Source organism: Anabrus simplex, chromosome 4 (genome assembly GCF_040414725.1).
Source record: "Anabrus simplex isolate iqAnaSimp1 chromosome 4, ASM4041472v1, whole genome shotgun sequence".
Classification (NCBI taxonomy): domain Eukaryota; kingdom Metazoa; phylum Arthropoda; class Insecta; order Orthoptera; family Tettigoniidae; genus Anabrus; species Anabrus simplex.
In genome coordinates, this window is record NC_090268.1 from 46,883,621 (window position 1) to 46,911,127 (window position 27,507).

Below are 27,507 nucleotides of genomic sequence, written 5' to 3' on the forward strand. Positions count from 1 at the left end.
ATTTTGAACACATGATGTACCGACGCAGTTAGATGTGTGTTGTCGTCATCATCATGCATTGACGTATATTAATGTTTAGAGCATGTCTATCATTTCAGTACCGTTTGTTTTGCCGCATACAGTATACTACGGTATTGATCGATGAAGTGATTTAACGGTTGTAATATGGCAACTAAACGATATCCTAGAGCTAGGTCAGATCCATTTCCAACATTCGCTAGATATCTACGGTTCTGTGATCTTCACCAATCAAATCTTATAGGTTTTTACATTAAATTTAAAATCCTCTCAAGTTATCTTCCATGTTTAGAAATAAAATATATTATTGAATTATAAAATGTGAAAGTAACAAAGCACTCCTCTGGATTCCGCCTTGGTAGACTGCAAGTATAAAAAAAATTTATTAACCTTTCCAAAATTTCACAATTATAAATTACAAATCGAATTACAAATTTCAAGTCAATCAATAAAATAACAACATAACAGTTTAAAGAAATAGCTATGCTATTCGATACAATAACAACAAAATAACAAATGAATTTCATAGTCCGTACTGTCAACCTTAAAAACTTAGGAATTATGAATGGTTGGGGTAATTCCACCTTTACACCTCCTCTGTGGTGTAGTGGTTAATGTGATTAGCTGCCACCCCTGGAGGCCCGAGTCCGATTCCAGGCTCTGCCACGAAATGTAAAAAATGGTACGAGGGCTGGAACGGGGTCCACTCAGACTCGGGAGGACAGCTGAGTTGAGGGGGTTCGATTCCCTCCTCAGCCATCCTCGAAGTGCTTTTCCGTGGTTTCTCGCTTCTCCTCCAGGCAAGTGCGGGATGGTAACTACCTTAAGGCCACGGCCGCTTCCTTCCCTCTTCCTTGCACTATCCCCACCCCAAGGCCCCTGTTCAGCATAGCAGGTGAGGCCACCAGGGTGATAAACTGGTGCTTCTCCCCAGTAGTATCCCGACCAAAAAGTCTCACGCTGCAGGACACTGCCTTTGAGGCGGTAGAGGTGGGATCCCTCGCTGAGTCCTAAGGAAAAACCACCGCCGGGAGGTCAACAGATTAAGAAAGAACAATACTATACAATTTTTATTCCATTTTTCTATTTAAAAAGGAACATGGTGGATGAGAAGAGACTAACGAAAAGGATTTTCACAATACTAGACAGCAGACCTAAAGTGTCGGACAAATGGTTCAGGGAGGTAAGAAAGGATCTCAGACAGGTGGGACTAAATTCGGAAGACATCTCAAACCGAACAAAGTTTAGGTCAGTGATCGACAGATTTCAGGGATTCCATGACGAACCAAAACTTAACCGTGGGTGGACGGACGAAAGAAGACAGGCTGCCAGAGAGAGGATGCTGAAGTTCTGGGCTGTGAGGAAGGCTTCCAGAAACATGTAATTGTTATCTAACGTGGTCTCTAATGGCCGTAAACGAATATCTATATATATATAAAGTAGCTTGTCCTGACTGACTGACTGACTGACTGACTGACTGACTGACTGACTGACTGACTGACTGATTCATCATCGCCGAGCCAAAACTACTGGACATAAAGAAATGAAATTTTGGGGATATATTTATATTAAGATGTAGGTGCTCGCTAAGAGAGGATTTTTGGATATTCCGTTGCTAAGGGGGTGAAAAGGGGGGTGAAATTTTAAAATGAGTGTGTCTATATCTCAAAACTTTAAAAGTTTACAGATGTGAAAATTGGTATTTAGAATCTTCTTTAAAAATAAGGAAACACGTATTTTTTTGTTTTCAGACAATCCCAATAGGAGGGGTGAAAAAGGGGTTGAATGCCTTTAATCCGGATACCGCTACTTATATCTCAGAAACTGAAGATATTACAGACCTCAAAATTGTTACTTTTGATCGCTGTGAAAAATAAAGAAACACATTGAGCCGTATCCTACCGGCCCATAATAATAATTGGAATATTATTTGACCAAACATGTGAAATTTATTCAGAAAAGTTACAGTCTAATATGTGAAAGCATCGTATCCTAAGATAGTTAATACCGGATGTTGAGCAAGACTGTAAGTCGCTGGATGTTGCTTCATATTTCCGTATGACCGTGAGATATTATAGCGTACCCAAGCGTTGGCAAGGATCGACACGTGTATTAGATGCTGACCAAGCAAGATATTTCAGCCAATGGGAACTTAAGGATTTGGCAAACCTGGAGGCTACACCGCGCCAAATATTAATTCCAGGATGACCAACGTGCTCTGTGGATAAAGTCAGTTTTTGTAAGAGATCGGTTTTCCACAGTTTCTGAAGTCAGATATATTTGGAAATGTATTATAAAAATTGGTGGAAGAGATTTGCTAGTGTTTGTGCTGTGTTTTGTAAATATATCACAATAAGTATTATGTCATCATACATTACGAACTCGCTGATTGGTGGTTGGTTCAGACATCCGGGAACCCCAACATTATTGGCGTCACCGAAGCCTCCTCAGTAACCCTTAGCTCTGGAGAGCGTCAGTCCGTAGCAAAGATTTGAGCAGTGCGGATGCACCAACTTTGTATCTCCGTGGTAAAGATTTGCACAGTGCGGATGTATTAACTCTGTGGCTGGTGATCGTGATTAACGTGGTATCATTCCTGTAACAGTAACTGAGTTTCATTGATACTTCAAATTGTGAAGTCGCAATATTTACTGTGCTTGAGCAAATGAAATAGCACAATTTTGGCAGAGTTTACTTTCAATTGATAAAGACGGTGTTTAGTGACCGCTGAGTAACAAGTGTAGTGGAAACGTGCTATTGTTTCACTATTTCGCGACGGGCGCGTATTCGCGTGGAACTTCCGTACCGAACCGTGGGCTGCTTTAAAAACTGTATTTTTACCCTTTAAGTGAAGTGTGTTATATATATGTGAATCAGTATGTTAGCTGATCTGGTAAAAGAAAGGGTATCTCGGCTCGCAGCATTAAGCAGTGAAGAGGTTATCAATAATAGTCTTCTGTGTTCCAGTGAATTGTTTTCCAGCAAGATGATGGATACACCTGCAGAGGAAGGAAGTGCATTCACACATGTTAAGGATGTGATTAACATGGAATAGATCCCAAAAGCAGTGGGGATGTAAGCTGCTATCCTGGTTTCCCGAGAGTCACGTAGAATGTAAAGTAAGACGCATGTATTATTTACGGCATGATATGTAAGTTATGTTAAGGTACTAGGGCAGTGTAGATAGAATTTTTATTTTCATTTAAAGTAAGCCTGACGGCATGTGTTTGTTTAATTTTGTTACTATGATAGATTCGGATACGAGATTAATGCATGTTTATGTTATTTTCATTTTGCTTTATGAGTAGATGTTTGGGAAAATGAGGGATTGATAGGATCAGTTATTGTTGTAAATATAGCATTTAGCGTAGGATATTCCGGGTTTTCCTTAAATATATGCTAGAAGGGCTAGATAGACAGGTTCATTTTTATATTACGTCAAACTCGTATCAATTCATTTTATTTCGGTTATTCAGAGAGACAGGTATAGCTATTTTGCATGATGCATGGTTTTACAGAAGCTGCCAGAAGGAGCTGCAGAACGTCGTTGTTAAATTAAGATCTTTGAAGTTAAGTTGGATTCTGTTTGCCTGATGGTCTGCCAAGGACTCGAACTGCGTCTCATTATGTGGAAAGGCCAGTGGGATTCATGAGGAATAATGAGATAATAATTGCATGCTGAATTATAATGTATTGGTGCAGGCTGATGGTATGCCTGACAAGATAAAGAATATTGTGCAGATGTGTGTGTGCCTGCTTAGTGTCTTCTGAGTGTAGATTGTGATCAGAATGGACAGTGTAAATTCCAGACTATTGAGTCTGCTGTTGTTAAATGGCCCAAGCATGCTAAGAAGGAATTAATATACGGGAGTTTCCGTGTAGCTGATGATGGGCGTTATCTCATGGCAAGCTGATTCCTGGCCTGTGTTATCGATATGTGTGAAAGAGACAGTATTTCCTTGTGGCGGCCTCGGGAGACAAAATCCAATCTTTAGCATAGTGGAGTTCAATATTTCTTTACAGCTCGTAATCTACCCGGAAGTACATGACGGATGACCGCGCTGTTGAGCGCTTAAACGCAGCAGAAGGAGGCAATGTTGCCCATTGCTTTCTTCATGATATCAAGGGTTATTTATATGTTTTTCTCTTACAGGATGATGTTTCTACATTATTTTTTGTGATTGTATACCTTGTCTCGTTGTTTTTAAAGGGAACAGCCCGAGTGCTGAAGTATAGTTGGTTTATCTAGTTCTGTCTAGATCTTTGTAGTGAACCGGGATTCACATTAGAAGCAGTGTAGCATTTAAGACTTTACTCGATATCCGATGTATATATATGTTTAGTTTGATTATTTTTATTGCTGTAAATATAGTGTAGGATTTGCCCCTAGTATTTTGCATACCTTACATAGCGTCCGGTGCGTCTTAATTATTTTTCTTTCCGTCGTAATTTTTCTTATTATGTAACTTTTATTTTACGGAAATAGTTTGATGACTCTCGGGAGTAACTTAATTTTGAAACCGTATCGTTGGGATGCGATAGTGTGAAACTCCATACGGAAATACCACATGGCAGTGTTTGCGTACACTTGTTGCCATACAACATAAACATTGGACTATAAGAAGAAGCTCAATCTTGATTTATATTAATGTTCTTTGTTGAACTTGTTTTTCTTTTTAATGTCAAATTTGTACAATTATTCAATTAACGTTTCTGATTTCAAATTATTTCTATACTTTGAGTTCATTTTCTTTTACAAATTTTTATTTTTTTCTTGATTTTATTATTTTCGTGTGATTTGATCGGGGATATTTGTTAATAAATCCATCTTACCCCCTATGATTGTTTCTCATTCGTGTTACACCTCCATTTCCTGTCATTGATTGCTATTTTAGTGTAGAACTTCGACTTTTATCCTGACCCAATCGACAACCAACCCACACTCTGCCCAACCCTGAGTTAGTCGGATGTTCATACAGGAATGGAGGCATCGTCCTAGAGGGTATTTACCCCTGGGTACGGTACAACATATTTTTTTGTTTTTGGAAAATCCAATTAATGCGAGGGTGAAAGAGGGGGTGAATTTTTAAAATGAGTGCATCTATATCTCAAAAGTTTTAAAGTTTAGAGATGTAAAAATTAGTATTTAGAATCTTCATTAAAAATAAAGGAACACGTATTCTTTTGTTTTCAGAAAATCCCAATAGGATGGGTGAAAAGGGGAGAAAAATGTGTTGAATGCCTTTAAAGAGAATACATATATCTCAGAAACTGAAGATATAACAGACCTCAAAATTGGTACTTTTGATCGCTTTCAAAAATAAAGAAACACATATTTTTTGTTTTTGGAAAATTCCAATTAATGCGAGGGTGAAAAGGGGGGTGAATTTTTAAAATAAGTGCATCTATATCTCAAATGTTTTAAAGTTTAGAGATGTAAAAATTGGTATTTATAATCTTCATTAAAAATAAAGGAACACGTATTTTTTTGTTTTCGGAAAATCCCAATAGGAGGGGTGAAAAGGGGTGAAAAATGGGTTGAATGCATTTAAAGAGAATACGTATATCTTAGAAACTGAATATATTACAGACCTGAAAATTGGTATTTGGGATCTACTTTAAAAATAAAGAAACAGGTATTTTTTCGTTTTGGGAAAATCCAAACAATGGGGGGGTGAAAAGGGGGATGAAATTTTTAAAATGAGTGTATCTATATCTCAAAACTTTTAAAGTTTATAGATGTAAAATTTGGTACTTAGAAATCTCCTTTAAAAATAAAGAAACACGTACTTTTTTGTTTTCGGAAAATCCTAATAGGAAGGGTGAAAAAGGGTGAAAAATAGGTTGAATGCCTTTAATGAGGCTACTTATATTTCAGAACCTGAAGATATTACAGACCTGAAAATTGGTATTTGGGACCTACTTTAAAAATAAAGAAACAGGTATTTTTTCGTTTTTGGAAAATCCAAATAATAGGGGGTGAAAAGGGGGGTGAATTTTTAAAATGAGTGTGTCTACATCTTAAAACTTTAAACGTTTACAGATGTAAAAATTGGTGTTTAGAATCTCCCTTAAAAATAAAGGAACACGTATGTCTTTGTTTTCTCTAAATCCCAATAGGAGGGGTGTAAAAGGGTGAATAATGGGTTGAATCCCTTTAATGAGGATACATATATCCCAGAAACTGAAGATATTACAGAACTGAAAATTTGTAAATGGGATCTCCTTTTTAAAATATAGAAACACGTATATTTTTGCTTTTGGAAAATCCAATTAATGGCGGTTAAACAGGAGTGGCAAATTGGGGTGAATTTTTTGAAAGACTATATCTACAGAATATCTGAGAAGCGTAAAATGTTACAGACGTAAATAGTGGGTATTTGGAATCTCCTGTAAGTGTAAAGGAACATAGGTGATTTGTCTTTGGAAACTCCACTCAAGGGGAACTAAAATGGGATGAAATTTTAAAAGGAGAATTTCTACAGTATATCTCAAAAAACTTAACATGTACAGAAGTGAAAAATGGTCATTTTTTTATCCTATTAAAAATAAACAAAAGTGTATTTTTAGTTTTCGGAAATACAACTTGGGTAGTGGGGGGGGGGGTAAAACTGACTGAAAATGGTGTTGAATTCTTTTAATTAGGCTACTGATATCTCAAAAATGAAGATGTTACACACGTAAAATTTTATTTTTGGAATCTGCTTTAAAAGTAAACAAACACGTATTCTCGGAAAATCCAATGAAGGGGATTTGGAGTGTTAAAGGATAGAAAAAATTAATTGACTTAATTGTTTGAGAATACATACATCTAATAAAAACTAAAGTTGTTACAGACGTGAATATTGGTATTTTGATCTCCTTTAAAAACAAAGAAAAGCGCGTTTTGGGGGGGAAACAATCTTGGGGGGGGGGAGTGAAAAGGAGTTGAATTCTTTCATGAGGACACATAAATCAAAAATTGAAGAGGTTAGAGTGGTGATAATTGGTATTTAGAAGATCCTTTACTATTAAAGGAACAAGTATTTTTTGCTTTAATATCACTTTGTGAGGGAGGGGGGAGGGAGTGTGGAAGGAAGTTAAAAACGTGAATTATTTTTAAGGGGATACTTATATCTCAAAACTGAAGGTAATAAACGTGAACATTGGTATTTGGAATCTCCTTTAAACATAAAGAAACACGCCTTCTTTTAATTTTTTGGAGGGTGGGGGTAAATAAACTTAACGGCGGAGGGGTGTAAAAGGAGGTGAGACCAATTGATTTTACTGTTCGTAATGTACTTACAAGGAGCCTCCATTGCTCAGTCGGCAGCGCGCCGGCCTCTCACAGCTGGGTTCCGTGTTTCAAATCCCGGTCACTCCATGTGACATTCGTGCTGGACAAAATGGAGGCGGGACAGGTTTTTCTCCGGATACTCCGGATTTCCCTGTCATCATTCATTCCAGCAACACTGTCCAATATTTCATTTCATTATTCACTCATCGATCATTGCCCCAGAGGGGAGCTTCGGCAGCCGGCACAATTCCTATTGTCGCCGCTAGATGGGGCTTTATTCATTCCATCACTGATCCTGTCGAATGATAGGAAACAGGCTGTAGACTTGCGATGTACTTATTCTGATCATAAACCGATCATTTTTAATCTTTCCTGGGTTCTTTTTCAACAGCCATATTTTCCTTCGGAGAACCTTCTTAGATTAGAGTAGATTCTCCTGGCATATAAATAAAAATTTAAACACATTTGAAATAAACGATAGGAATGAGATTGGCCGTCAAATTGTTCACCTCTATAATAAGGTCAATAATACACGGAGGTATGTCATTCGTATCGCCAGAAATTCCGCACAATTGCCTACGCGCAACAATGGTGCTGGTCACATTGTTAGCAATGACAATGGCAGCAGATGTATTTTACCGCCAAGTAGCGGTCTTGCATATTGCTGTGGGGTCCAGAACATCAATAATAATAATAATAATAATAATAATAATAATAATAATAATAATAATAATAATATCCTGAACCGTCGTCAACTTGTGCGGACCGTGCTGGAAACGGGTCCTGGACGGGTAATGACTACGATTGCAGTCCGGCCGCCGGTTTAGTACCGCCAAGGCACCCAAGACGACACCACGCCGGATCTCCTCAAGGATTTGATCCACATTAAAAATGCTTATAGGAAAGCATGGCTAAGATTTAGAAACCCAACTGACCGGGTGGAATACCTGGACCTAGCCCGGGAAATACGAAATCGATTGCTGGAAAGAAAGATTGAAAAATGGGAGGAACGTTGCCGTAATCTCTCAGTAAACGAGTCAGATCACGAATATCGGCGGGTTGTATATAAAACGATAAGCATTCAATTATAAATTTCAGTATATTACCGTAGCGAAGCACGGGTATCTTGCTAGTATATATATAAAGGAACATGGTTCGTCTCTCGTATATGAGACATTTTCAGCCTTGATACAATTTAATTTCTTAATAGAACAATAATAAAGTTGCATAGTACTGTAGAGCTGAAATTACCCAACCATTAAGAACTAACAAATTTAGCAGACAATGTCTGATTCTTTTTTAAACAATTTGTTATTGGCACAAGCTGTGACAGGTATCTGGAACTAAAATGTATGAAGTAGATCTCTTTCATTTTAGAGAGTGCGGAAGAGGAGTTGGTTGTAGCACACATCACATGAAGGAAAGAAAAAAAGGAGGATCTCTTGCAGATGGAAACGAGCTGCTATCGGAGAAAGTGGACCACGGCGCTCGGCCGGCGTGACAGCGTTCCATTTCACCTGGCTAGAAACCTGCAGGAGGAGTCATTAACCTGCCGCGCTGCTGCTACCTAGTGTAACGTACTGTAAACACTGTGCTTTAACCCTTGAGTCATTTCACTTCACTCATCTCGCGACTCAAGCTTATGTCCAATAAAAGCGAAATATCACATCAAGCAGAGAATGTATGCGAGAGTGTCCCCACACAAGTTCCTAAAGCTTCAATCCTATTGCCACTTATGACTTGGTATTGCTTAGTATTTTATGGTGATATACTGTATATATATATATGCGAATAAGCCCATTAAAACTATGCAAAGTACTTTGAGGCGTGCATTTGCCTCCCTTTGTGCTCATATATCTTTCTTTTCTTTTTTTTTTTTTTTTACTATGGGCTTCCTTTCTGTCTTCACACCAGGTTGTTCCAGTCTTCTCCTTTGGTCTTTCCTCTTGGTCAAATTGTCTTTTGTGTATTTTGGATCTGAAGATTACCCTGCTTTCGACATCTGCTGGTGTAATGTCTTTCTTTCTTTCTTTCTTTCTTTCTTTCTTTCTTTCTTTCTTTCTTTCTTTCTTTGTCTGTTTACCCTCCAGGGTTGGTTTTTACCTCGGACTCAACGAGGGATCCCGCCGCTACCGCCTCAAGGGCAGAGACCAGGAGCGTGAAACTTTTGGTGGGGGGATACAACTGGCGAGGAGGAGGACCAGTACCTCGGTTAGGCAGCCTCGCCTGCTATGCTGAACAGAGGCCTTGTAGGGAATGGGAAGATTGGAAGGGATAGACAAGGAAGAGGGAGGGGAGCCTTAAGTTAGGCACATGCTTGGAGGAGAATTGAGAAACCACAGAAAACAATTTCTAGGATTGCTGAGGTGGGAATTGAAGCCCCCTCTACTCAGTTGATCTCCCGAGGCTAAGTGGCCAGCCCTCGTACCACTTTTCAAATTTCGTGGCAAAGTCGGGCCTCCGGGTGTGCCAGCTAATCATTCTCACCACTTGGTGTAATTCCCGCCTGTTTCAAATCGGTGTTGATTTCGCCAATCCACTTGATTGTGCCTGAGCTTTACGCCTGTTTTCATAGAATTCAACTATTATTCGTTTGGTGCATTCTTTCAATATGTCCATAGAATCTTAGCCTGCGTTTTCTAATGTCACTGTGAATATTTGTGTATTGTTTGATTTCCTGTCTGTCTCCTTTGTTCCGTTGGTGAATTTTGGGCCTAGAAATGTTTCATGATTTTGTGTTGCTTTTTATCAGTGTTTCCAATGTCTGATTTCCTATTCAAAATTAGCGTCTGTGATCCATAAAGACATTCTGGTTTAATGTAATGTAATGTCTTAGTTCTGTGTGCTTGGAGATACATTGATTTGTATATTGTGGATTAGTCCATCTTTTGGCATTTAATTTAATTAGTTTTGTTTCGAGTCCATTTTCCTGGAATGTTTCACCAAGATACTTAAATTGTGACACTCGTTTAATTTTGGCATATTTTTTCTCCGTGTATTTTGGTGCTTGTTCCGGGTCATGTATTCTGTCTTTCCAAAAGATATCAGAAGGACGACTTATTCCGCAGTTTCTTTCAGGAGTTCAATCTGATATTGGGCTGATGATATTATTATTATTATTATTATTATTATTATTATTATTATTATTATTATTATTATTATTATTATTATTATTATTATTACAACTTCCCCCATTCGGAGGCTGCCACAAGGACAAAGTATGCCGACTACACAGTATTTTGTCTTCTAAGTTACTGTTGACTTTGCTAGTGTGCCAGGTAGAAGATTCACCAAAAGGCTCAGGAATACCGTACAGCAAAGAGCCTTATTTTACAAAAGTACATCAGGGCTGTAGTTTATAAAGTACGGTATTTCAAAATAAGGAAATTAAAAGGTTCAGTTTGTTTAAGATGTGCCGAATGAAATTAGGAATTGCAAATAATAACAAGATTTCTTGAAAATATAATGCAATGGTTCTGAAATTTCAAAATGACAATCGTTCAGGTGGCACTAAAATATGTTACTTTCTTCAGAACACGGGATAGGAAAATATTAATGATCCACTGTCTGAAGAGCTCCACAGAACCATAAATATTCTTCTGTAATTTGGATTTTACATCGTTCAATGTAAGATTTATATTTTTCATATTCCGATAGAAACTGTATTAGGACAAAGTTTGGCGCAATTACTGTACTTCCCTCGATGTTGAACTTCAGAGGGAAATATTTCTCTTGGAACAGATCCTCCTTAGCGAGTAGTCCTGATATTGTTCAACTGATGTAGTATTTCTTGACTTGTCTCTTAACGTAGAGCATTGGAGATTTACTATATATAATTTTGGAGTTTGATGTAACATCTAATTTCGCTAATGAATCTGCTCTCTTTTATTTTAAATCAGACTCAGGCCCGGTTGTATAAAGACATCTGACTGGAGATCAATTAAGAACTTAGTTCTGAAAATGAACTGAGATTACGACTTCATCGCTTTGTATAAAACTGAACTCGGTTTACACATGTGTAGTTCAAATGTAATCGGAGTTCAAAAAATTGGACGTGGCAACATCGCAAAACAAATGAAATACGAAATAGCTCGGCCCGTTGGATAATACTTAAACAGTGGGATTGACCTGGCCGTGACTGTCAACAAATGAAATACAAAATTGCCGTGACTGTCGAAGGAGAAGAACATAATATTGTAATCTCGCGAAGTAAACATGGAAGGAACTTCACACAGAAAGAAAAGGGCGATCTGGTGGATATTGTACTATCAAGGTACAAACATATAATATAAAATAAAAGAACCTATATGGTGACATCAAAGTTGAAAGAGAAAGCCGTTGACTTGTCAATGTTAAAGAGCTCTCCAACAACCATTTGAAAACTTACTGTAGCATAAAACCTAAGAGTTGTTAGGAACATACACATGGGTGACAGGGGATAATTTATTTGACTAGGTTTTTGTAGTGTGTCCCTTAACTTTAGTTCCAGTCGTTCCACAACATCTTTCGATAAACGAAATCTTATTTTGAACATTTCACACAATTCAATAATCGGATTCCGTCTGTGCCGAAAGACGCGAGGAGCCCGTTGTAAAATTAACTCTTCTTCATCAGACGAAAAGTCGGAATAATCTGACATCCCTGCTAAAGAAAATATATATGCTTTGTTTTGTTAACTTGAAACGTAATAGAAAACTAAGTAACAACATGTTGGTATAGCAGTAGGCTATTGTTTATATGATATTCACATAACCTCACTTCTGAAAAAATCGAGCGATCTTTAGCAATATTATTTAACTACTAGCATTCAATATATTTATAACGCACCTCGATATTATTAAGGTACGATATTCTTACGCAGATACGATACAAGGAAACACTTCTCAAGTCTTCAGGTCTAGTTCAATGTTTAATATGAATGATAATGATCTAAGTTCAAGGAGATTAACCGACTAATATTCGGCAGTCAAATCTGAACTTAGATCAAGACGAGATGATCTTAGATTAGCGTTTATACAACAGAAAATCGAAGTTCAACTTGACTGGCAGCCATTTTTCCTCTTTAAACTCAGATCAAAAGTTTTATACAACCGGGCCTCAGTGTGTTCACATAACAATAATCGTGTCAACATGTGGCCTTGAAAGGATTTGTTTCACATGAAGTAAATACACATTCATAGGGCTCATATATATATATATATTGTCATTTTGCTATTTGCTTTACGTCGCACCGACACAGATAGGTCTTATGGCGACGATGGGATAGGAAAGGCCTAGAAGTGGGAAGAAAGCAGCCGTAGTCTTAAGTAAGGCACAGCCCCAGCATTTGCCTGGTGTGAAAATGGAAAACCACGGAAAACCATCTTCAGAGCTGCTGACAGTGGAGTTCAAACTCACTATCTTCCGCATGCAAGCTCACAGCTGCTCGACACTAACCGCACGGCCAACTCGCCCGGTGGGCTCATATTTATGAGGTGAGATGCAACCTCGCAATTTTGCCCAACAGAGCTATGCAAACGATCAAACGAAACAAAATGCTGTGTATTATTCCACTTTGTCCGCCTCTGTGGTGTGGTGGTTAGCGTGATTAGCTGCCACCTCCGGAGGCCCAGATTAGATTCCCGGCTCTGCCACGACATTTGGAAACTAGTACGAGGGCTGAAACGGGGTCCACTCAGTCTCGGGAAGACAACCGAATAGAGGGGGTTCGATTCTCTCCTCAGCCATCCTCGAAGTGGTTTTACGTCGTTTCCGAATTCTCCTCCAGGCAAATGCCGGGATGGTACCTAACTTAAGGCCACTGCCGCTCCCTTACCTCTTCCTTGTCTATACCTTCCAATCTTCCCATCCCTTACAAAGCCCCTGTCCAGCATAGCAGGGGAGGCAGTCTGGGCAAGGTACTGGTCATCCTTCCCAGTTGTATCCCCGATCAAAAGTCTCACGCTCCAGGACACTGCCCTTGAAGTGGTAGAGGTGGGATCCCACGTTAAGTCCGAGGGAGAAACGAACCCTGAAAGGTAAACAAATTAAGAAAAAAAGAAAGAAAGAAAGAAAGAAAGAAAGAATTATTCCACATTCATACACATGTGATGTCTAAGTAAGTCCGGTTACAACAACCAATTACTGCTTTATTACATCACTGTCATCATGTATACATTCAGCAAATACTTTATGCGTGTTTATGATGACGTCTTGCTTGCTAAATGCCCCACATTCAACAACACGTGGGACCAGAGAAAAACGCAACAGAGAATGCATCGCTCTACATAGTATTACAATCAGAAAGGGCAACCGACCGTACAACTAGACGTAATCCGCCATAGTGCCGACTCCAGATAAGTGAAAAGAAAAGGGTCAGTAAGGCCAGAAAAAGAAGGAGAAGAAGTGTTCTCTCAAAGATTAAACCATTGTCCTACATGTACGAGTATTTATCTTCAGTTTTTTTTTATGTTTCTTGCAAGAGATATAGAGATTTATGCTCGACTAAATCAAAATCTTTGCTATATTCCTAGAACTTGACTCAATGCTCGGAGATTATCAATATCGTGCTGTAGCTTGTACGAAAGCCTGCTTGTTCAGATGGCTGGTTTTCGTCTAGAATCTTATTTTTTCCCTTCCTTAGAACTTTTGAAAATAACTTATACAGGTTGGTCATGAGATAAATTTGTCTGCAGTTGCTTGGGTCATCTTTTGATCCTTTCTTATCTTAACTGAGCTCCACTGATGAGGTATATTTCTTATGACTGTAGGGTAGCTGAACAATTTCGTGATTATTGAGATCAGATCTTCTGTGCCCCATTTCAGATATTCGTTGAGTACTGTGTAATCTCCTGGTGTCTATCTATAACCTTAGGACTCTAAGGCAATTCTTATTTCACTCTGAAGAATCCTTAACTCTCTTCAGTACTTTCTTTATTGTGATATCTTGCATTGTTTACCATTGTACTCTTGTACAGAGATTGACAGACACCTGCTGCTCTTTTCACTGTTTCCTCTCTATTAGCAATGCGTATTCCTGTTGCACCTTTGGCAAAGTTTCAGCAACGTTTTAGGTGATTTTAATGTTTCTATAGTGCATTTTGATGTTTTGGGTCTCTCTCTTTTTTTTGTTAATTTATTAATCTCAACGTATTCTATTCTCCTCAAATCTGAGTACTCAGCACAATTCGTTATTTTATTTATGCATCGGTTAGATTCAGATGTATACAGAGTGTATTCGAGATGATATTACACAATTTCAGGGTTGATGGAGGATGGCAAATGGATCAATTTGAGATAAGGAACTATATTCCGGAAACGATCGAGTCAAAAGTTAAAAAAAAACTTCCACTCTTTTAAGTCCGTTTCCTTAACAAGGTTCACAAGCTCCTCCATTTACAACAAATGTTCGAAATGGCGTCCCCCTGCGTCAGTGGAGGCAAGGCATCGTCGCACAAAGTTCTGTCGTACCCGTTCGAATATCCCCGGTGTCGTTTGAACAGCGTCGCAGGCAGCGAGAATTGTTGCCCAGAGATCCTCGACAGGAGACGTCATACACAAGGCTTTTCACATGGCCGCACAAGAAGAAATCTAGAGGGGTGAGATCAGGTGAACGAGGGGGCCATGAAATAGGACCTCCTCTTTCTATCCACTTTGCAGGGAATGTCTGATCCAGGTGTTCACGAACCCTCAGTCCAAAGTGAGGTGGAGTTCCATCACGTTGGACGAAGGGCAAGTGGGATGTGTTCTATGAACGTGGATAGTACATCTCTGAGCACCACTGTGTACACTGCAGCTGTCAAGAACGGAGGGGTGTTAAATAACTTGGATTATTAATAACTTTCGACTCGAACGTTTCCGGACTACGGTTCCTTATCTTAAATTGATCCATTTGCCGTCCTCCATCATGCCTGAAAATTTGTAACATCATCACGGATACATCGTGTAGGCCTATACACAGTATGCGGCAAAACAAGCAGTACTGAAATGACATGCTCTGAACGTCAAGGTACGTCATTATAACATGCAAGGTGACGACGGCAACAGGTATCCAACTGCGTCGTAAGCATATGTTCAAAATGTACACCCTCACAACTCACGCATTGTTCATAGCAGTCCTGGACGAACTTGTTGATAAACACAGATTGCCGCGAGGACACAAAAATTACTATACCTTCCCTCGTAATTCGAGAACATTCCTAGGTAGGTCTTCTTTTTTTTGGCTAGGGGCTTTACGTCGCACCGACACAGATAGGTCTTATGGCGACGATGGGATAGGAAAGGCCTAGGCGTTGGAAGGAAGCGGCCGTGGCTTTAATTAAGGTACAGCCCCAGCATTTGCCTGGTGTGAAAATGTGAAACCACGGAAAACCATCTTCAGGGCTGCCGATAGTGGGATTCGAACCTACTATCTCCCGGATGCAAGCTCACAGCCGCGCGCCTCTACGCGCACGGCCAACTCGCCCGGTGGTAGGTTTTCTGACCGGAAATCATATTCTTTCAGCATGTCCCATATACGGTCTTTTGCGGTGAGCGTGAGATTCGGGGAGTAGGAAGGGGACGAGAAACGAAGCAATCTCCAAAGTGTTGTTGCAGAAGGGCAAATACACCTCTCGCGGTGTTCGCTGTAGCTCCATCTTGCAGCATCCGTTTATCATTGCTGTGTCAGGTTTCTGGCGACAATCAGTACTGTTAATGTTCAGAGCATGTTTGTTTTTTTGCATACGGTACTACATATAAACTCCTTTATCACCAACCCACGCAATACTCTAAAAGCATTATGGACACCCGATTATATACACTCCAACTTGCAGAAGCACTTGAACGACTTGTACACGAGTAACTAATTGAATATCTCAGTATTCACTTACTTTTACACTCTTTGCCATCTGGTTTGAAGACAGACTACTGCACTTTTGCTGTCGTGTTGGTTCTTACACTCCTTTATTTCAGCACTATACAAACATTTACAACTCTTCTTCATGCAGCACATTTTAAACGGCCTATCACCAAGCTCGATAGCTGCAGTCGCTTAAGTGCGGCCAGTATCCAGTATTCGGGAGATAGTGGGTTCGAACCCCACTGTCGGCAGCCGTGAAGATGTTTTTCCGTGGTTTCCCATTTTCACACCAGGCAAATTATGGGGCTGTACCTTAATTAAGGCCACGGCCGCTTCCTTCCCATTCCTAGGCTTTTCCTCTCCCATCGTCGCCATAAGACTTATCTGTGTCGATGCGACGTAAAACAAATAGCAGAAAAAAACCAAAAAACGGCCTATCGTGAGCCCTATCAGGGTACGTAGAGCCCAGCTGAATGTATGTGTCAATAACATGTGAATGAAATAAAATGGTATCAATTAAATGTATTTTCAGTTATCCCATCTAGGTTTCGTTTTTTTAAAAGTTGTATTGGTTCCTTAAAGAAAATAGAGTAATTTACTGACATAGTACCATACGATAGTCCATATTGAGCAGAGATAGTAACACTCAGTTCATTTTTGTCCCATATCCGGTACTTAATGTTTTACAGTAATATTTATTTAGTAGGTATTCTTTTAGGCGTGTTTTTGTTATTAAACTTTAACTTTTAAAATAACACTGTAAAATCTCAAGAAAATGACGTGGCAAGTGAAAGAGACGGGGTGGAAAAATATGCACTTATTTGTACTAATCTTATACTTGTCTAGCCTTGTACTGGACAAAATTATATTTACCGTATTTGCCGTAAGTTCGATGACCTTCAGTTAAGAGTCAAGACTGTTGCTTCACTTCCTTTTCGAGCTTCCTCCTCCTAGATTGGTGCTATGCACCTTGCATTACCTAAGTACACAGTGACAGCGCAAGATTACATTTTCGCCTGGTTGGTCTACGGAATGTTGAAATTTTATCCCATAGAAATGCCGTATTTAAACAGCCTCAAATGTCACTGACCTCAGCCTGGATTGAACCCATTTTCTGATGAACAGAGAGACAGAGACAAAACAACTGTAGCACTGAGGTAGAAGAACAATACGCGTGAGACATCTCGGATAATAATGTGATGTTGACAATCAAGATGTCCGGTATTGTTGAAGAATTGAGTTAGCCTAATAAAGTGATCATTAGTATTAATTTATTATTCACAAGAATAGTAGTATGGTGACATTATCTACTGTTGTTACCATGAATCCGTGACACTTCGTGAGTTCAGTGTGTTAATGTCATGTTAATACAGATCCCTCATGAACGTCTGCGGACTTGAGTCTTCCCCGCATATTGCTGCATGCGTAAAAAGCTACGGGGAAGATTTTACATGAAGAAGCACACCATTATTAAGATTAATTGGTTACAACCACAATCTTTCCTCTTACTTCCACGCTGTTTCCTATCATCATATTACTAAGTTAACCTTTGTAGACCCAGTGCTTCCTCCATTGTTCTGAATGTAATAATAATAATAATAATAATAATAATAATAATAATAATAATAATAATAATAATAATAATAATAATAATAATAATAATAATAATAATAATAATAATAATAATAATAATAATAATAATAATACCGGCAGGTACACCTCAACCCCGCACACTTAAAAGAAGCGCCTTAAGGAACACTATCTATCGAACAAATCTTGAAACTGCTAATGCATAAAGTTGGGATATTGTTCCAGAAGATGTCACTACTGAATAACTGAGTAATATGTTATTTTAAAGTTTCCTAAACTGACTGAATTTTTTTTGTTTTGTTTTGGTGTACATCAAGAAGTTCTCACTTTTCTCCATAGATGTCTCTATAGAAAAACTGAGGTCATGCACCCTGGTGCAAGGTGGAATAATTAGTGGTTTAAAGAAGTTTTGTGTTTATTTTTTCGCAACTGAATTAACTTTCATTTATTTTGATACTTCAAGGTTTTCAACACTTCCTTCTCATCCCGCCAGCTTTTGAGTCTGGCCAATAATAATTTTCTGTAATTATTTTTCAGCCAATCATAGGCTTCTTGTAGCTTATTGTTTAGTCAATAAAAATGAGAGGGTTTGTCCGGATTTAGTCCAGAGCCTTCTCGAACCCTCCCCTTGGGTATAAAAGCTACAGCTTTTTCTAGTTACCTTGTTTATTGATCGTCAAGCTTCTGAGTGTGTGTTTTAAGACAGGAGGCAGGGTGCCTCATTCTTCGGCAGGCAGAACATTACCCCAGGTAATGGCCACCAGTTTTCTATCTCTGTAGCTGTCTCCGCAAATTTGACCCGAGGGGTAGGTTCTAAATTTTAACTATGTAACGATCTGTTTTCTAAAAATGTAAACTTCTTCTTTTAATGTAAAAGTTCATAAAGACTTAAACTGTAAATCGGGGATAGAGAGTGCGTTACCCTCTTGAGTTCCTCTTCAATTTATTTTGAGGTGACTACGATTTTGTAACTGTTTCTCTTCCTGTAAAGCATTAACTAACCTTTCTTTCTAGTCACCTCAGTAGTTTGGGATTAGCTTCTGTATCACCGGGCCGCGAGCCCAAGTAGGGTTTTATACTTGGTTTTCTAGGAGCGCAAGTATACGCCTCCATACATTTTTCAGTTGGGGCCAGTAATTTAACCTGTTCTTCTTTTCACGAAGTCCCAGTGGTATGGGTACTAGATACCCCTGTTTTAACTAGATTGTAAATTGTAGGTTGTGCCTAGAGAGGCCAGAGATTATAAGGTTTGGTAAAGTTGCCTTGAGTAGGCTATCAGAGTTTGGGAGCGCAGTCTCCTTTGTTGAATTCGGAGAGCATGTAAGCTCTTTTCTGGTATTTGTGTAATATTGAGTGGTGCCTTCGGAAGGCCGTAAATTGTTACTGTTCGAGCCAAGTACTAGTGTATTGTGTATTGAGAGATATCTCTCCGTATCCAACCAAACGCAGAATTTGCGACGCTGTAATCTTGTAAATTGGAGCCTGAAGCTGAAAACTTGTTTTTCTATTCTTGTATTTAAATTGCTATTTTGTACCCGACTACCTGTACCTGAAAATATTTCTGTTAATATTTAATTTTCTGAAAAGAAATATAACCTTTATATTAAAGTTTTAAATGAATCTTTGATATCGTAGATAGACTCATTCAAGCCCACACCTTCTTTCACGTCTGCGTTCCACAGATAACCCCGGAACAATAATATACACGATGTAGAATAGAATCATTTTAACTGAATGTTGAATACATCCTAGGGATATAAGCTATGAATTTTAGGTAAATAATATATTATAAAGTATTTATTTATTCCTAAAAATTACAATTATTTTCTTAAGCATGGTTATCCGGTCGATTACTTTAGCAGTTTGCCTTTCTTCTACCATTATGAGCGTTAATGTGAGTCAATGCAGAGTTTCACTGAAGCCCTTATAACTACATTTGGTGTTAACATTTTTCAAAAAACCAGAAAAATCCTGAGGGTATTGAACCAAGGAACACATTACACAAAGAATTATGTAAATAAGTTAATTTAGCTAGAATTTGATTAAAAAAGAAAACGAGTGAAGAAACGACCGATTTTAGGCTTACGGTACTGTCTGGTGTAAAAACAGGAAACCACAGAAGACCACCTTCAGGGCTGCCGACAGTGAGATTGGAACCTATTATCTCCCAAGTGTAATCTTACAGCAACGTAAGCCGTAGTATTAAACACTGGAAATACTTCATTTGTGTGCGAATTTGTATTTATGATGATGCTGGATTTAGAATGTTAAACTAATAGTATTTCTTGTCATATTTTCTTTCCATGGAACTGCTTGTTGTACTCTTGTTGTTGTTGTTGTTGGATAATTATGTTTTAACTTTACTTTATTATCACACTACTGTAAGTGATCATCGCCACCGGTATATTTCCCAGATGCGATGTATTTCTTAATGATAATAGTAACCGCGTAGCTCACGCGCTCAGTTTGAAGTAAACCATTTTGTTTTGTACGTTTCAGTCTGACTAGTGCAACTGGAACTGCAGAGGCCGCACTTCTATCTTAAAGTGCATAGTAATGGGTCTCAATATATTGACAGATGTTTCATCACCCGTCAGAACAACAGCACTCAAATCTACTGTAGCTCTTGACCAAGCAGAATAGCTTTCAATAACAGTCGTCACAGGGTTATTGTGCATTTATTTATTTATTTATTTATTTATTTATTTATTTATTTATTTATTTATTTATTTATTTATTTATTTATTTATTTATTTATTTATTTATTTATTTATTTGTGGTGAAGTTAGGGCTCTTGGTCCTCTCTTACATGTAACCACGTTATGCGGCTTGATACTGAATACATTAGATATATGTTCAAACTTAATTACGTATTGCACATGTCTCGGGCTCATCAGGGCACCATTAGAACAACTCAGTTTCACAAATAAACATTTGAATGAAAACCTGTTTTATGAGAAATTCGGAAATCAATCCCGGGCGTCGATGTCCATCCTCCTTACTTTCACTGTCTCAACGGCTGAGCTCAAGAGCATACGGGTCTATGGTCTGCTCGATAAAAGTGGGCATTTAATTTAAATATATTAAAAGTAGGGTGTTATATAACACGAGAGAAATACACTATACTACTGAAATAAGAAGAATGTTTGTTCCTAAACAGACAAAAAATTCAATTAACCGATAGAGTCACAAAATAAAATTTTCACGAGACAATGCCATATAATTACATACATTAAATCAACTATCTGGAGGGTGCCTCCTTGTCCTTGTCAGTCTGCTTTATATCTGACCATCATCTGACACCTCCAATCATCTCTTAAACATGCACCTAGGAATTTACACTTAGCACTGAATAAGAGCGTCCCCTTTATTTTACTATCGACACCCGCTGGTATCTGTTATATTACTGCACAACAAACATCTGATTAAATATACACACTGGGATGACACCGCTCGGGAAACGGACACAATTATTCTATATCTTTCATTGTGGTGAAATATTTAATAAAAAGCAGTTACGCACATTCCCATAATCACGAAAATCATATCGCCGTATTTTGCATATTAGATTTACTTGACTACATTAATGAATTATTACACTATCCATACGCATGTTTCTCCAGGATTATCATACTATATCAGAAAGCGGACCCAAGCCACGTTGGTTTCCTGTATGACTCCATAAACATCATCGAGTAATATGACACATGAACATGAAAAAGAGTAATCATCTAAAAGTACAACGACAAGTAATACACTTCACACACAAGAATGCATATAGAGACTGTGACCCTTCCAGGTTTACTGGTATTGATCCAAGGACATCAATACCACATGGTATCGAACTCATGTTCTTCTGGTTTCGGGGTACATATCTGGAAACCCTACCTTCGAACTAATTTAATAAGAAAAATGGGTGGAACCACTTCATCCGATAAACATAGAGTCTACAACGTTGGAGGTAACATATAACTGACATGTGACTCTTAACACAATGTGCAGGTGTAGCGGATTTCTCATATGAATGTCTCGAGCCGTCGACAGCCAAGCAAACTCATCTCCAGGCTCAACATTATTTCGCACTAAGGGGTCGTAAATCTGTCTCTGCGCAGTAGCCGTGTTCGTCAGCTGTAAGCGCGCTTTCCCTTTCGCTCCCAGCTTGTGCACTGAATTCATTTCGCACGTCTATCACCCTGTCCAGGCACACATTCATTAATTGCTACCACATATCATTTTATAAATGATTCTAATATTCATATTATTCTTTCATCTTTCCGGTCTGTCATCTCAAACACTGCCACACGAGCCATCTCTTCTGACCTCACACACTAGTATTTCAAACCACATTGTTCATTCATTTAGATGACTCTATTTCTCCAGATCATTTAACTAACACCACATCATTCGCAGACTATATAAATCATGGATCGCACCCCGAATCGTGTCTTCATATTCATCTGGTTGTGGTCTTAAGATTAAAAGGAGGCGTAATACCTGCTTTACTCTCGAAGCATTGAAACAAATTATAATTGGAATATTATGACGACTTATAACGACTGACGGAAATGTAGTGGCTTAGAACGTCTATTGAATTATTAATCCCATCTTTAAAATGCTTCTCACACAACAAACATTAGGAGCCTTGTAATTTACTCATGCAAGAAATTCCACGGGATAAAATTGTGATTACCCTAATCACAGAAGGAACCCATATAAAGACCTATTAATAAAAAGCTTCACTCCCTTCGAAACACGCCTATGGCGCTTGCCTATCCTCGAGATATTTACATGCTAGAGAAAATTATATACACAAGTTTTAACATTTTACGCGCGATATGAAAGTCATGCTTAGAACAATGGTATGTACTTCACGCATCTGCTTGTAGTCGGTTGTCATCAGAAGGTACATCTGGGGAGATTTAATCTGCCATCACCGACGCCTCGTTAATGGAGTGTCATCGGTTCATCTTCCTTTGGGTCCTGTACATGATGGCTTGATCTGCAAACTATCGTTTGACGTTCTAGGCGGCTTCTGATGAGATGAATGCAGGCACAAGGCGCGACTCTCGTAGATTCCTCTCCTAGGTCCGACATTCACTCTCGTACACTTCAACAAATGGGAAATTTGTTAATGATGTAATGTTTTATGCATCATCAGATAACCTGCTATGGCTAGACACACTCATGCATTCAAGTGAACTAACTGAGAAACGATGTTTAGTTCCTGTAGCTCGCTACTCATTTCTCACGTCAAAGTTATTGGCTTCCGTTTTTTATGTGAGCGTCACACTTTTTGTTCAGACACTATTCTCTGGCTATATCCTATTATTTCGATTTGCGTCTTCCGTCATTAAAATTGCTTTACTCACGGCAATTAATCATTTGCAGAACATATCGGCATCTCACTACGTTCGCACAATCAACAGAAGCTACCCATATTTTAAATGTTATACACATGAGCCGCCACTGACTCTAATAGTATGTATTCCCTTAAAATGTGAGTATGTTAATATGGGAACCACCAGAGCTTACAGTAACACACACAATCCTTCTTTCATCTCGTACGATGGATTATATATTCACATGGAATTGTCTGATATAACACAGACTCAAGTTGAGGACAATAGTTCAAAGTGAATAGCGCACAATAATTTTCAGTTACACTGAACTACAATAACTGAGCACACTGGCTCACACTGACCGATGAAGTTTCGCAGCTAACACGTAACAATTGCGGTAGACAGTATCAGAATGGAATACTATGGACTAGCTGGAGTTTCTTATGTAGTGAAACCGGCTTGTTGCCTAGAGTGGTGGTAAGCCTCGCCCACTTGCAAAATTCGGTCCGTTAATAACGACTTCTAAGAATCGTGTGAGTAGTCAAATTGTAGCCTAAAAATTCCACTTTCCACTGATTGAGTTTCATTCAAATCGCATCGTTGGATCTCTCGTAATCTTCTAAGCGTTCTCTTGAAAATTCGTGGATCAGCTATTACCTCCTGGGGATTCACTCATGTCTTTCAAACGGCGCGACCCTAACATCTGTTTCTTATTTACGCACATCTGTCTAAGGCGTGTCATTACCGATACTCTCGCGATGTAGTACATTTTCTCACATCATTACTTTGTACAAAATACGCCGATTCAAATGAGTCCTTACTCATAAGTTTCCATGGCGTGTATCAAAACTTTTATTATTATTTTTAACAAGCGAATACTATGAGTTGGCACCAGTGTATATACAGGGAAATCGCTGAGAATATCCAGCTCTCGTGTTAAAACACTGTAATAGACTCCGCCTTCTGACCCAAATGTTCTCTGCGCTTGGCGTGGCTATTCTTTTCTCTGTCTGCGAAGTGAGGGCGCGATGCCAAGGACTCGCTGTACTGAGCCCTCTTTCTCTCTGTGCTCGTAACTAGACCCTCGCCCTTCGAACTGGCGCAGCGCCATTCGTCTCCCGGTCTGGGCAAACATGTTCATTACGACACTATAATGTCGTAGATTGTCGCAGAGAACGGCATATATTATCTGTTGAACCTCATGACATGCCTATGCGCGTGGTGGTGAACGGTTACAGTATGTATAATAATATAACTTAATATAGACCAAAACTAAAAGGTCTATATCTTAGATCTAAAATGAGCATAATTATTCAATATTCACTACTCTACGTGAAATTCATATAATGTAACAGTAAGTTACGAAAACACTTGGAAACTATTTGCTCAAGGCATTCACTCGCACATTCACACATAACTATATAATATATAACCTGTGCATTCAAGAGGAAGTCTTTAGACTGTTTTTGAAGGTAATAAATGAGGAACAATTTATGATTTCAGGGGGTAAAGCAGTCCACATTCTAGCGCCCGACACTAGGAAAGAATTACTGAAGGCAGATGTATGATGAGGAGGTATTACAATTATTGACCCAGATCGCCTGTCACGGCCATAAAAGGAAGATAGAAAACGGAAATTACTGGGGAGATATTCAAGTATATTTTCAGTCAACAGTCGATAGATAAGGGTTGGTACATATTGTATTTCTCTGCTGCTCTTCTTCTAACCAAGAAAGTTGTGCATAAAAAAGGAGATACATGTGAGGCAAATTTCAATGAAAAAACAAATCTAATCCAGGAGTTTAAAGCTCTGTGCAGTTTCTCATTTCGTTCACTGGTAGCACATAGCAACACAGTGTCAGAATATTTAAAAATTGGATGTATCAATGTTTGAACAGATCTGCATTCGGGAGAAAGGAGACGAACTGCTGGACTAAGTAGTATGTTCCGAGCTGTCAGTGGAGAGATGGCGTGGAATGACAATAGTAGGCGAATAAGTTTGAGTGGTGTCTTTAAAAGTAGAAAATATCACAATATGAAGATAAAGTTGGAATTAAAGAGGACAATTTGGGGCAAATATCCGTTTATAGGAAGGGGAGTTAGGGATTGGAATAACTTACCAAGAGAGATGTTCAATATATTTCCCATTTCTTTGCAATCACTTGAGAAAAGGCTCGGGAAACAACAGACTGCCCTATATACAGTTCAGTATTGATTGACTGATCGACTGATTAATTGATTCGGGAGGCGGTGGGGTGGTCACATCGTAGGCTGTCCTGAGAATGGTTTTCCGTGGTTTTTCATTCTCCTCGCTAGGGCGAATGCCGGGAAAGTTCCTTCTATAAGCCACGGCCGCTCCCCTCTCACCTTACCCGCACCTCAAATCACCGCAGCATATCTCCTGGCCAGAGTTATGGCGTCACCATCTAGGAGACCAGCCATACCCCATCAGGTACTGTCCCCGAAAATTTAGTGCATAAATAAGCACTTATTTGTGCGCCCTCAATGGCTAATGTCATTTATCTCATTGTGAGTGAGATGTTAAATTTTATTCAATAGCGAACTGTGTTATCACTCAGAAAGTGGTTTGAAGGGTTTCTGGCTAGTGCAGAGTATTGATTTTTGCTAGCTCGTCGATCGATATCATGTGTTAACCACGTGACAAGCTGGAATTTTTGAAGGTTGCTTCCGTTCGCTCGCTGCGCGTGTCCGAACTCACTCTAAGTCGAGTAATTTCTAGAATGATTTTGACCAATAAGAGAATCTAATTACGGCCAAATTAAAAGTTGAGAATGTGCCACACCTCCACAGGAGAGGATATAAAAACTCGGGACATTTATTATTCACGCCCTTATTGCAGCAATTCTACAAAAGCCCACGAGTTAAGTTTTGTCTTCGACATAATTATTCTGCATGTTCTAGCTTGAACCAATATTAAAGCTACTTGTGTCCGTTTCAGCTATCATCTAAGACTTCAAGCAGGAAGAGGACCTCAACAGTTCGAGACAATCGTCCATTCCAGGATGCTTCGCCTACCTTCAAGAGGAACAGCTTATTCACCGATGGAAATGGACTTTGCTGCCATCATGCCCTGCTAAATGTAGGTATTTTTTAACATGAGGGATCTCGTGACGAGCGATCTTCAACATGGGAGCAGAATAGACCGCTCCTCGGAATCAGAATTTAAGTACATTTTAATGATATTTTTCTGTCCATCTACGTAGAAAATAATACGAGTCTCTTCATTTGATAGACATTTCTGTTAGGTTAGTGTAATTTTTTAATATTTTCATACCTTCCTCTTGTGGGATCATCGTAGTTTTGGAACATGTGAATTAATATGAGTTGGACTCTATTAGAATAGTTTGCTGTAGATTACCTTCCGAGAACATTTCCATTTTTAGGCAATTATTTAAACATGATATTTAAAAATAATTGACCTCTCGGATAAAAGAAAATTTAATAATAATAATAATTTCATACTTGTGAAACATTGTGGGACAGGATTTTGGTTGTATTTCACTTAATGGACTTTAGAGTGTGTTTAATTATGCAGGATTGTGTCATCTAATTCAAAGATAAATTCAGACTGATGGTAGATTTAAAAATCACTAATAATAAAAAATGTTGAGATCGGGTTAAATAAGAATTTAATGCTCATGAGTGATAAATGATGCTAGATGATATTCTTGTGAAATATTTAATGTGTACTCTGTTATTGTATGATGGGCCTGGAATACGGCTATCTTGTGGGATATTTGTGGAATTATTGGGAGCATGTGTCTTGGTTAGCATGCGTTCCGTGATAAGGTGGAGCACATGTCAAGTTGTATTCAAGAGTTTTAGGGATAATAATAATAATTTATCAGCGCTCATTGACCACGTGTCCGATGACATTAAATCTTTTTAACCCAGGTGATATGCGTGATGATTGTCTTCTTCTGACTGTAAAATTTTGAATTTCGACGAATTAACGTTGTAATGCTCACATGATGCTCTTTAAGGTGACTGCTCTGATTCAGTCGCAAGTCATTTATTTGTTGGACTTGAAAACTTATAAAGGAAGGTCATCTGCCTACTCGATTTGACGTGACGTTTTGATAGAAATCATAAGATAAAAATAAGTCATAGACTCCGTCTGTAAATATTGTAGATAAAATTCGTGTACCCTATGTGTGTGTGTGAAGTGTATGATGTAATGTGTTCACATGTTGTTTATTGAAATGTGGTTTTGACCTGACCGCGTGTTCGCCACGGTGTGTTCAGGTTATTTCAGCGTTGTTTGTGCTGGTTTATTTTGTTGAAATTATTGTGCTTAGTGAATTTTATGTCAGATTTAAACATCATTATAAGTTGGCGTAATTTAAAAAATGAATAGGATCGTATCATTTGCAAACCAAGCAGAGCAAGATTAAGAAATGTAAAATTTAAGAGATATTTGCAACATGAAGTCAAACGACATGAAT